Genomic DNA, 10,645 nt, shown 5'->3' with positions numbered 1-10,645 from the left:
CTACAAGACCATGGTGCTTGCCTACGGAGCTGTGAGGGGAACGGCACCTCCGTACCTTCAGGCTCTGATCAGGCCCTACACCCAAACAAGGGCACTCCGTTCATCCACCTCTGGCCTGCTCGCCTCCCTACCTCTGAGGAAGCACAGTTCCCGCTCAGCCCAGTCAAAACTGTTCGCTGCTCTGGCACCCCAATGGTGGAACAAGCTCCCTCACGACGCCAGGACAGCGGAGTCAATCACCACCTTCCGGAGACACCTGAAACCCCACCTCTTCAAGGAATACCTGGGATAGGATAAAGTAATCCTTCTAACCCCCCCCTTAAAAGATTTAGATGCACTATTGTAAAGTGGTTGTTCCACTGGATATTATAGGTGAATGCACCAATTTGTAAGTCGCTCTGGATAAGAGCGTCTGCTAAATGACTAAAATGTAAAATGTAAATGTAAAATGTAATTATATGCATATTCTAGTTACTGGGCAGGAGTAGTAACCAGATTAAATCGGGTACGTTTTTTATCCGGCCGTGTCAATACTGCCCCCTAGCCCTAACAGGTTAAGTACTGCAGTGCATCACCTCCTCATGGACTGCACCAGATTTGCCAGTTCTTGCTGTGAGATGTTACCCCACTCTTCCACCAAAGCACTTGCAAGTTCCCAGACATTTCTGAGGGGAATGGCCCTAGCCCTCACCCTCCAATCCAACAGGTCCCAGACGTGCTCAATGGGATTGAGATCCAGGCTCTTCACTGGCCAAGGCAGAACACTGACATTCCTGTCTTGCAGGAAATCACGCACAGAACGAGCAGTATGGCTGGTGGCATTTTCATGCTAAAGGGTCATGTCAGGATGAGCCTGCAGGAAGGGTACCACATGAGGGAGGAGGATGTCTTCCCTGTAACGCACAGCGTTGAGATTGCCTGCAATGACAACAAGCTCAGTCCGATGATGCTGTGACACACCGCCCCAGACCATGACGGACCCTCCACCTCCAAATCGATCCCGCTCCAGAGTACAGGCCTCGGTGTAACTCTCATTCCTTCGACGATCAACGCGAATCCGACCATCACCCCTGGTGAGACAAAACCGTGACTCGTCAGTGAAGAGCACTTTTAGCCAGTCCTGTCTGGTCCAGTAACGGTGGGTTTGTGCCCATAGGCGATGTTGTTGCCAGTGATGTCTAGTGAGGACCTGCCTTACAACAGGCCTACAAGCCCTCAGTCCAGCCTGTCTCAGCCTATGCGGACAGTCTGAGCACTGATGGAGGGATTGTGCGTTCCTGGTGTAACTCGGGCAGTTGTTGTTGCCATCCTGTACCTGTCCCACAGGTGTAATGTTCAGATGTACCGATCCTGTGCAGGTGTTGTTACACATGGTCTGTCACCGCGAAGACAATCAACTGTCCATCCTGTCTCCCTGTAACGCTGTCTTAGGCGTCTCACTGTACGGACATTGCAATTTATTTCCCTGGCCACATCTGCAGTCCTCATACCACCTTGCAGCATGCCTAAGGCACATTCACGCAGATGAGCAGGGACCCTGGGCATCTTTCTGTTTTTCAGAGTCAGTAGAAAGGCCTCTTTAGTGTCCTAAGTTTTCATAACTGTGACCTTAACTGCCTACTGTCTGTAAACTGTTAGTGTCTTAACGACCGTTCCACAGGTGCATGTTCATTGAACAAGCATGGGAAACAGTATTTAAACCCTTTACCATGAAGATCTGTGAAGTTATTAGGATTTTTACGAATTACATTTGAAAGACAGGGTCCTGAAAAAGGGACGATTCTTTTTTTGCTGAGTTTAGTTCAGGGCTACAGCTAAATTATGAAACGTCCGAGAGGTTTGAAAAAAGCAGTCCTAGGGCTCCTTACACTGTTTTGCAAGTAACCCCTTTTCGGTCGTTGTAAATTTGTCACCAGATGCATAAGCAGTTGTCCTTTCCCCTTTTAACATGGACAGCATTGACTCAAGTCTTCACAAAGGCACCACACCGACACACACACAGCCTGTGATTAGAGCAGGCTGGGATATCAGGGAGCAACATGGAATCAGCATCTTCAACCACTTCCCTCGTCTTCTGGAATTAGTGACAACAGCCGGCCTATGTGTGTGTGTGTGTACGTGCGTACGGATTAGTGACAACAGCCGGCCGAGGCCAATGCTCTTATCTCCATGCTTCAGTCGTTCAATCCTTGCATAGACGAACACACATTCATCCAGTGGCCCACAGGACCAGCTTTGCCTTGAAAGGAATCATGGGAATTACCGAGCAGCCCCTAAGGATGGCATGCTCGGCTGTGATTGGTCAAGCAGTGTTATGATATGTCCTCTCTCTCGACTCTTGCCTTTAGGTTCTTCTTAAAAGAGACAACCAGAGACAGACCTCAACTATTCAACTCAACCTTCCCTGCCTAAACAAATTGAGTCAGACTCTGGCATCATTACTGAGAAAAATGTGATAAGTGATGCTTTTAATCAGCATTTTGTCGAGGCAAGCTTTTATTTAAATGAAATTCTAGTTTAATTGACCCTGGTCAGCCAGTCGACTGCTCTTCCCTCTCCGCTCTTCCCTCTCCGCGCTTCCCTCTCCGCTCTTCCCTCTCCCCTCTCCACGCTTCCCTCTCCACGCTTCCCTCTCTCAGACTCTAGTTGGCTTGATGGAAGATCAGTGAATCTTTTGTTTTCATTTAAACAATGTTGTAGTTGTGATGTGCTAGATGTCTTGCTTAAGGCCTCTACTCAGTCTGTAAAGCTAAAGCGTTACAGAATCCACAATAGAAATGTAAAGGTGATTTCCCATTGAGCCAACTTACTGTATGTAGCGTTTTACCCGTGAATGCAATCTCTGCTAAAGCGGGAACATTTCCTTTAAATTTCAATCATGCTGTAAAGCTGAACTTCTGCGATACGGATTGAATAGAGCCCTAAGATTGATGTAAAAAAAAAAGAATCCACTGGGCAAATTTTCTCAGCTTGCTGCTACCCTGATAGCAGAAACAGTGGTTTCTGGTTCCATCCCCAGGGTCTGGAAGGAGGCCCATATCCTCCCCCTGGTTCCATCCCCAGGGTCTGGAAGGAGGCCCATATCCTCCCCCTGCTTCCATCCCCAGGGTCTGGAAGGAGGCCCATATGCTCCCCCTGGAACCATCCCCAGGGTCTGGAAGGAGGCCCATATGCTCCCCCTGGTGCCATCCCTAGGGTCTGGAAGGAGGCCCATATGCTCCCCCTGGTTCCATCCCCAGGGTCTGGAAGGAGGCCCATATACTCCCCCTTCACAAAGGTGGTGACCCGTGTGACCTAAATAATGATCGCCCCATTTCCACACTCTCTTGCCTAGTTAAAATCTTAGAATCCTTGGCAAATACTCAACTAAGATTATTTTTTAACTAGGAAATGTATTCTAAATGATAATCATTCGGGTTTCAGACCAGGTCATAGCACCATCTCTGCTATTTCTTTAGTTTTAAATGATGTTCGTTCATTTGTATGGATAAGAGGAAGAAACACTGTGCGGACCTTTTTATTGACTTGTCTGAAGCCTTTGTGGATCACTCATTACTTATTCAGAGGCTTTCATAAATTGGTCTGAAGCAGGCTGCTGTTGCTGGTTGGGACAATATTTAAAGGACAGAACACATTGTTTATTTACTGATGGTGTTAAATCAGGTTTTCTGGACATAACAAAAGGTGTCCCACACGGATCCATTCTTGGTCCGGTTCTTTTTACTATTTACCTGAACAATATTGGTTTCTAAAAAAAAATCTACTTCCACATGAATGCATATGACACTGTTGTGTATGCTCAATCAATCAAATGATATTTGTCACGTTTCGTAAACAATGGGTGTAGACTAACAGTGAAATGCTGACTGATGGGTCCTTTTCCAACAATGCAGAGTGAGAGATAAAGATTTTTTTTTTATGAAATAGTGACACGGGGAAGACATACACAGTAAATAATGAATAACAATAACAAGTAAAAATAACATTCTATATACAGGAAGTATCAGGTAATAACATGGCTATATACAGGAAGTACCAGGTAAAAATATGGCTATATACAGGAAGTACCGGGTAATAATATGGCTATATACAGAAAGTATCAGTACTGAGTCTATAGCAGGAGTACAAGGTAATAACATGGCTATATACAGAGACTACCAGGTAATAATATGGCTATATACAGGACGTACCAGTACTGAGTCAATGTGTGAGTGTGTGGGTAGAGTCCAGAGTGTGTGGGTAGAGTCCAGAGTGTGTGAATGTACGACACATGCTGAACGCGGAGTGAGAAAGAGCTCGATTTGTTGTTTTAAACGTTTCTCAAAACGTTATTAATTGAGAACATCTTGATTTACTAGCTTACATGTTTAATTTGGATCCCGTGACATGGTTAGCCTCAGTTGCTGGGACCGCTACTATCTTTCCTGGGATACTGTCAAACACTAAAGTCGGAAGAGCTGCTGCTTCGCGAAGCAGCTGGCCAAGCTAGCCAGGTTTCCTTGACAGTTTGAATAAAGCCTGCAACGCGGTTAGCCCTTGTGTCTGGGACCGTGGATAGTCCCGGGCTTGTGGCTGTTTAAATCCCTGCTGTTTGTTGCTGTTTCCATCGGCCCTGCGAGCTGTGCTGGCTGGAATTGCGTGGCGTACCAGCGTTTCCCAACGTTGTTACCACCATTTTGCCCAAAGTTATTGAAGGTTGGAGTAATGGAGAGGACAGTGATTCGCTATTACAGGTGAATGATCTTTTAAATCAACAAAAATATGTCTTCAAGCAATTGTTACAGCAACAGGAAAATAGCTTCAAGAGCTTTGTCCAAATACTGGTGGACTCAACTAACAAATGAATGGACGATCTGACCAGAGAGGTCCAAGACTTTAAGAACAGTTTGTAATTTTCCCAGGGAGAGGTGGATGTCCTAAATCAAAAGCGTTCTCCCAGAAGCTTGGCTGGTGCATAAAAACCTGCGAATTCAGACTAACAAAGAGGTGTAATGGGTTCACACTGGGTGCACACTGGGTTCACACTGGGTTCACACTCAAAAAAGATGTAGCATAAAGCTAATTTCATTATTCAATGTTTTAAATGTTTTGCTGCATCAGGGATGGCGTACACAGACGTTTTCGTCTTTACAGCCTTCTTCATGGTGTAGGTATAATTTTCTTTAATCCATAACAGGATTTAAAGTATGTAAAGTATGTAACGTTGTGAAGAACAACAGAAGAGGTGGATGTCCTGAAAGTGACTTGTAGCAAGATGACAACAAACTTTAAGTCAGCACTGTGTGTGAATCACTATTACAGGTGACTGGAAAAACAGGCTATCTAGAGGGACAATCCAAGAGGAATAATATTGTTGTGGATGGCATACCAGAGTCCACATGACACCTGGATGGAGTCTGAGGAGAAAGTGTGAGAAAAATGATCACAGAAAATCTGCAGATGGAACATAGGTAGATTGAGGTGAAGCCACGCCCACAGGTCTGGAATACCTGTAACGAGCCCAGGTGACAGACCCAGGCCGATAGTGGTCAAGTTCCTAGAGAGAGCCAAGAACTTGAGAGTAACCAACATATTCCTCAACGAGGACTTCTTCAGAGGCGGAAAAAGTTATCAGCTATGAAAGCTGCCAGAGAGCGTGGGGACATTGCTAACATCCGAATGACTCATTGTCTACCCTCCGTTCCAAAAGCCTGGGAGGAGTGAGATATCCAAGCTTCCGGGTCAGTAGCTTCAGTCCAACATCACACACACACACACACACACACACACACACACACACACACACACACACACACACACACACACACACACACACACACACACACACACACACACACACACACACACACACACACACAAACTGACACTCACAAGGGCCTGTTTGTGTGTGTGTGTGTTTGAATTTAGTGAAACAATGTTTTCCTCATCAATCTACACACTCAGCAAAAAACAACCCTTTCCACAGTTGATTCTACAAAGAACCCAGAAGGGTTCTACCTAGAACCAAAAAGGGTTCTCCTATGGGGACAACAAAATAACTATTCGGGAACCCTTTTTTTCTATGTGAAAGTTGGCTATGTATTTGTATGTATTATGTATTTAATATAGATCCCCATTAGTTCCTGCCATGCCAGCAGCTACTCTTCCTGGGGTTTATTATGGATCCCCATTAGTTGCTGCCAAGGCAGCAGCTACTCTTCCTGGGGTTTATTATGGATCCCTATTAGTTCCTGCCAAGGCAGCAGCTACTCTTCCTGGGGTTTATTATGGATCCACATTAGTTCCTGCCAAGGCAGCAGCTACTCTTCCTGGGGTTTATTATGGATCCCCATTAGTTCCTGCTTAGGCAGCAGCTTCTCTTCCTGGGGTTTATTATGGATCCACATTAGTTCCTGCCAAGGCAGTAGCTACTCTTCCTGGGGTTTATTATGGATCCCCATTAGTTCCTGCCAAGCAGCAGCTACTCTTCCTGGGGTTTATTATGGATCCCCATTAGTTCCTGCCAAGGCAGTAGCTACTCTTCCTGGGGTTTATTATGGAGCCCCATTAGTTCCTACCAAGGCAGCAGCTACTCTTCCTGGGGTTTATTATGGATCCCCATTAGTTCCTGCCAAGGCAGCAGCTACTCTTCCTGGGGTTTATTATGGATCCCTATTAGTTCCTGCCAAGGCAGTAGCTACTCTTCCTGGGGTTTATTATGGATCCCCATTAGTTGCTGCCAAGGCAGCAGCTACTGTTTCCTGGGGTTTATTATGGAGCCCCATTAGTTCCTACCAAGGCAGCAGCTACTCTTCCTGGGGTTTATTATGGATCCCCATTAGTTCCTGCCAAGGCAGTAGCTACTCTTCCTGGGGTTTATTATGGATCCCCATTAGTTCCTGCCAAGGCAGCAGCTACTCTTCCTGGGGTTTATTATGGATCCCCATTTGTTCCTACCAAAGCAGTAGCTACTCTTCCTGGGGTTTATTATGGATCCCCATTAGTTCCTGCCAAAGCAGCAGCTACTCTTTCTGGGGTTTATTCTGGATCCCTATTAATTCCTGCCAAGGCAGCAGCTACTCTTCCTGGGGTTTATTATGGATCCCCATTAGTTCCTGCCAAGCAGCAGCTACTCTTCCTGGGGTTTATTATGGATCCCCATTAGTTCTTGCCAAGCAGCAGCTACTCTTCCTGGGGTTTATTATGGATCCCCATTAGTTCCTCCCAAAGCAGCAGCTACTCTTCCTGGGGTTTATTATGGATCCCCATTAGTTCCTGCCAAGGCAGCAGCTTCTCTTCCTGGGGTTTATTATGGATCCCCATTAGTTCCTGCCAAAGCAGCAGTAACTCTTTCTGAGGTACAGCAACATAAGACAGTTACATACAGTTACATACACTACTACATGACATTACATTTCATAAAACCTTACCCAATACATTCTATGTGTACGTGTCTGTGCCTGTGTGTCTTATCATGTGTATGTGTCTGTAGAGTGTGTGTCTCTTCACACTCCCCGCTGTTCCATAAGGTGAATTTTTATCAGATTTTTTAAAATCTGATTCTACTGCTTGCATCAGTTACCTGATGTGAAATAGAGTTCCATGTAGTACGGTGGGCCTCCCATAGTCTATTCTGGACTTGGGGACTGTGAAGAGACCTCTGGTGACATGTCTTGTGGGGTATGCATGGGCGTCTGAGCTGTGTGCTAGTAGTTTTAACAGACAGCTCAGTGCATTCAGCTTCTCAACACTTCTTACAAAAACAAGTAATGATGAAGTCAATCTCTCCTCCACTTTGAGCTATGATAGATTGACATGCATATTAATGTTAACTCTCCGTGTACATCCAAGGGCCAGCCGTGCTGCCCTGTCCTGAGCCAATTGTAATTTTCCTAAGTCCGTCTTTGTGGCATCTGACCACAGAACTGAACAGTAGTCCAGGTGTGACAAAACTAGGGCCTGTAGGACCTGCCTTGTTGATAGTGTTGTTAAAAAGGCAAAGTAGCGCTTTATTATGGACAGACTTCTCCCCATCTTAGCTACTGTTGTACCAACTTGTTTTGAGCATGACAGGTTACAATCCAGGGTTACTCCAAGCAGTTTAGTCACCTCAACTAGTTCAAATGATTTTTCCCAAATGCAATTATTTTAGTTTTTTTTATATTTAGGACTGATTTATTCATTGCCACCCATTCTGAAACTAACTACAGCTCTTTGTTAAGTGTTGCAGTGATTTCACTCGCTGTAGTAGCTGACGTGTCTAGTGTTGAGTCATCCGCATACATAGACACACTGGCTTTACTCAAGGCCAGTGGCATGTCATTAGTAAAGATTTAAAAGAGTAAGGGGCCTTGGGGAATTCATGATTCTACCTGGATTATGTTGGAGAGGTTTCCATTAAAGAACACCCTCTGTGTTCTGTTAGACAGGTAACTCTTTATCCACATCATAGCAGGGGGTGTAAAGCCATAACACATACATTTTTCAATCAGCAGACTATGATCGAAAAAAGTCAAAAGCTGCACTGAAGTCTAACAAAACAGCCCCCACAATCTTTTTATCATCATCAGCCAATAATCAATTATTTGTGCTGTGCTTGTTGAATGTCCTTCCCTATAAGCATGCTGAAAGTCTGTTGTCAATTTGTTTACTGTAAAATAGTATTGTATCTGGTCAAACACCATTTCTCCCAAAACTTTACTAAGGTTTGGTAACAGGCTGATTGTTCGGCTATTTGAGCCAGTAAAGGGGGCTTTACTATTCTTGGGTACCGGACTTACTGTTTATTCACATTGCGACAAAGAGGAAGGTCCTAAGATTTGCTTATCTTACCAATGAAAAAATGATTAAAGTAGATTGCAATATCAGTGGGTTTGTGATGAATGAGCCATATGATTCAATGAATGATGGAGCTGAGTTTGCCTTTTTGCACAAACATTTTAGGTCAACTAATAGATGGCTTGATCAGAGGAAGGGAGATGGTTGATAGAGTCTGGTGATGATTTTGTACAGGGACTCTGGGAACCAGCTTGAGTCGTGTAGTGACTGGTCTTCTCCTTCACAATGTATTGCACCCACTTGGGTGATGCCTCAGCAGCTCTGGGCGCCAGAAAGCTCACCACACACAGTTCAGAGTAGTAACAGTTGGCCAGTTGTCCTCACTACGAGTCCTCTGCCTCAGCACTGCATTCCTCTACTGCATTCACCATTCCTCTCACGCTTCAGGTGACTCTCAGATCCTCAAAGAGTTCTACAGCTGCACCATCGAGAGCATCTTGACTGACTGCATCACCGCTTGATATGGCAACTGCTTGGCATCCAACCACAAGGCACTACGGAGGGTAGTGTGTTCGGCCCAGTACATCACTGGGACCAAGCTCCTTGCCATCCAGGACCTCTATGCCAGGTGGTGTCAGAGGAAGGCCTTAAAAATTGTAGAATTCTCCAAACCACCCAAGTCATAGACTGTTCTCTCTGCTTATGCTACACAAAGATAAATAACATACAATCAGTTAGTTAGATTTCTTCCACCTGCTACTGAAATGGTGGCTCCAGTTTAAATGGTTCTTAAATAGTCTTCTTGTACATTTTCAATTCTGAATGCGGCTTTTAGGTGAATAAAAATTCAAACTGTTGGATATCCTAACTTCCAATAGGAATTACACATCACTTTGCAAGCCAGAATAAAGTGACTTGCAGGCCTGATGTGGCCTGTAAACCAGGAGTTTCCTAACACCACTGTGATTGAGTAAAAAAAAAGAAAGGCTTTGTGATGTATTGTATTGTCATAAGGTTTAAATTGAAAATAGCATTTGCCTAGATACTCACTTGGTGAAAGCCACAGGTCTTTGAAATTAAATAATTCTATAACCATGTGTCTGTCACTAACAAATGAAGTCATGGGCGATAACTCTACAATTCACTCGAAAATAAGAGAAAGTGTAACAACATCAGCACTAAGCAAAGTGAGTTCAGTTTACTCTAAATCAGGTGTTATGTTTTACGCTGTAGGAGTTATGTATTACCCTACAGTAGATCTATGCAAAGCCCACAGTCAAGTTCATTTGAACACTTTAAGAGTTGAATGGGGAACACTGCAACAGAGTTAAATCTTTAACACTTTCAAAAGTGTCATTTTAACACCAGTTCAGTGGCACTCATACGTTCACTGAAAATATGGTCAGAGTTAAATGTACACCATTGATTTTGCTGCGAGGGGGCAAGCAGGTCTGTGTGTGTGTGTACACGTGGTTGTGTGTTATTTGTGTGCTTTCAATAGGCATGGCCATGCTCTCTGTAGTTGTCTTACCTTTTGTTACATGGTGTATCAAATATGCAAAGCCTCGTATACTGTATATTACCACCCTATATATTACCGGTGGTTTGGAATGGATGTCCTAGGGCTTTTTACAACCTCTCCTCAGGGACCACCAGCTGTTCCATGTATTTCATCTATTCCAGAACTAGCACCCCTTATTCAACTTGTCAAATAATCATCAAGCCCTTAACTAGGAGAATCAGGTATGCTAGTTCAGGGCGACAACAAAATTGTGAATCGTCTGGGGGGGGGGGGGGGGGGGGATCCTGAGGAGAGGTTTGAAAAAAAGCTCAAATAAGTGTCGTGGAAAATTGTCTTAAGAATAACACTTCTTACAAGAACTTGTAA

This window comes from Salmo salar, chromosome 11 (assembly GCF_965601325.2).
Source record: "Salmo salar chromosome 11, fSalSal1, whole genome shotgun sequence".
NCBI classification, from domain to species: domain Eukaryota; kingdom Metazoa; phylum Chordata; class Actinopteri; order Salmoniformes; family Salmonidae; genus Salmo; species Salmo salar.
The sequence above is the reverse complement of the archived record's forward strand: the minus strand, read 5'-3'. Positions refer to the sequence as shown.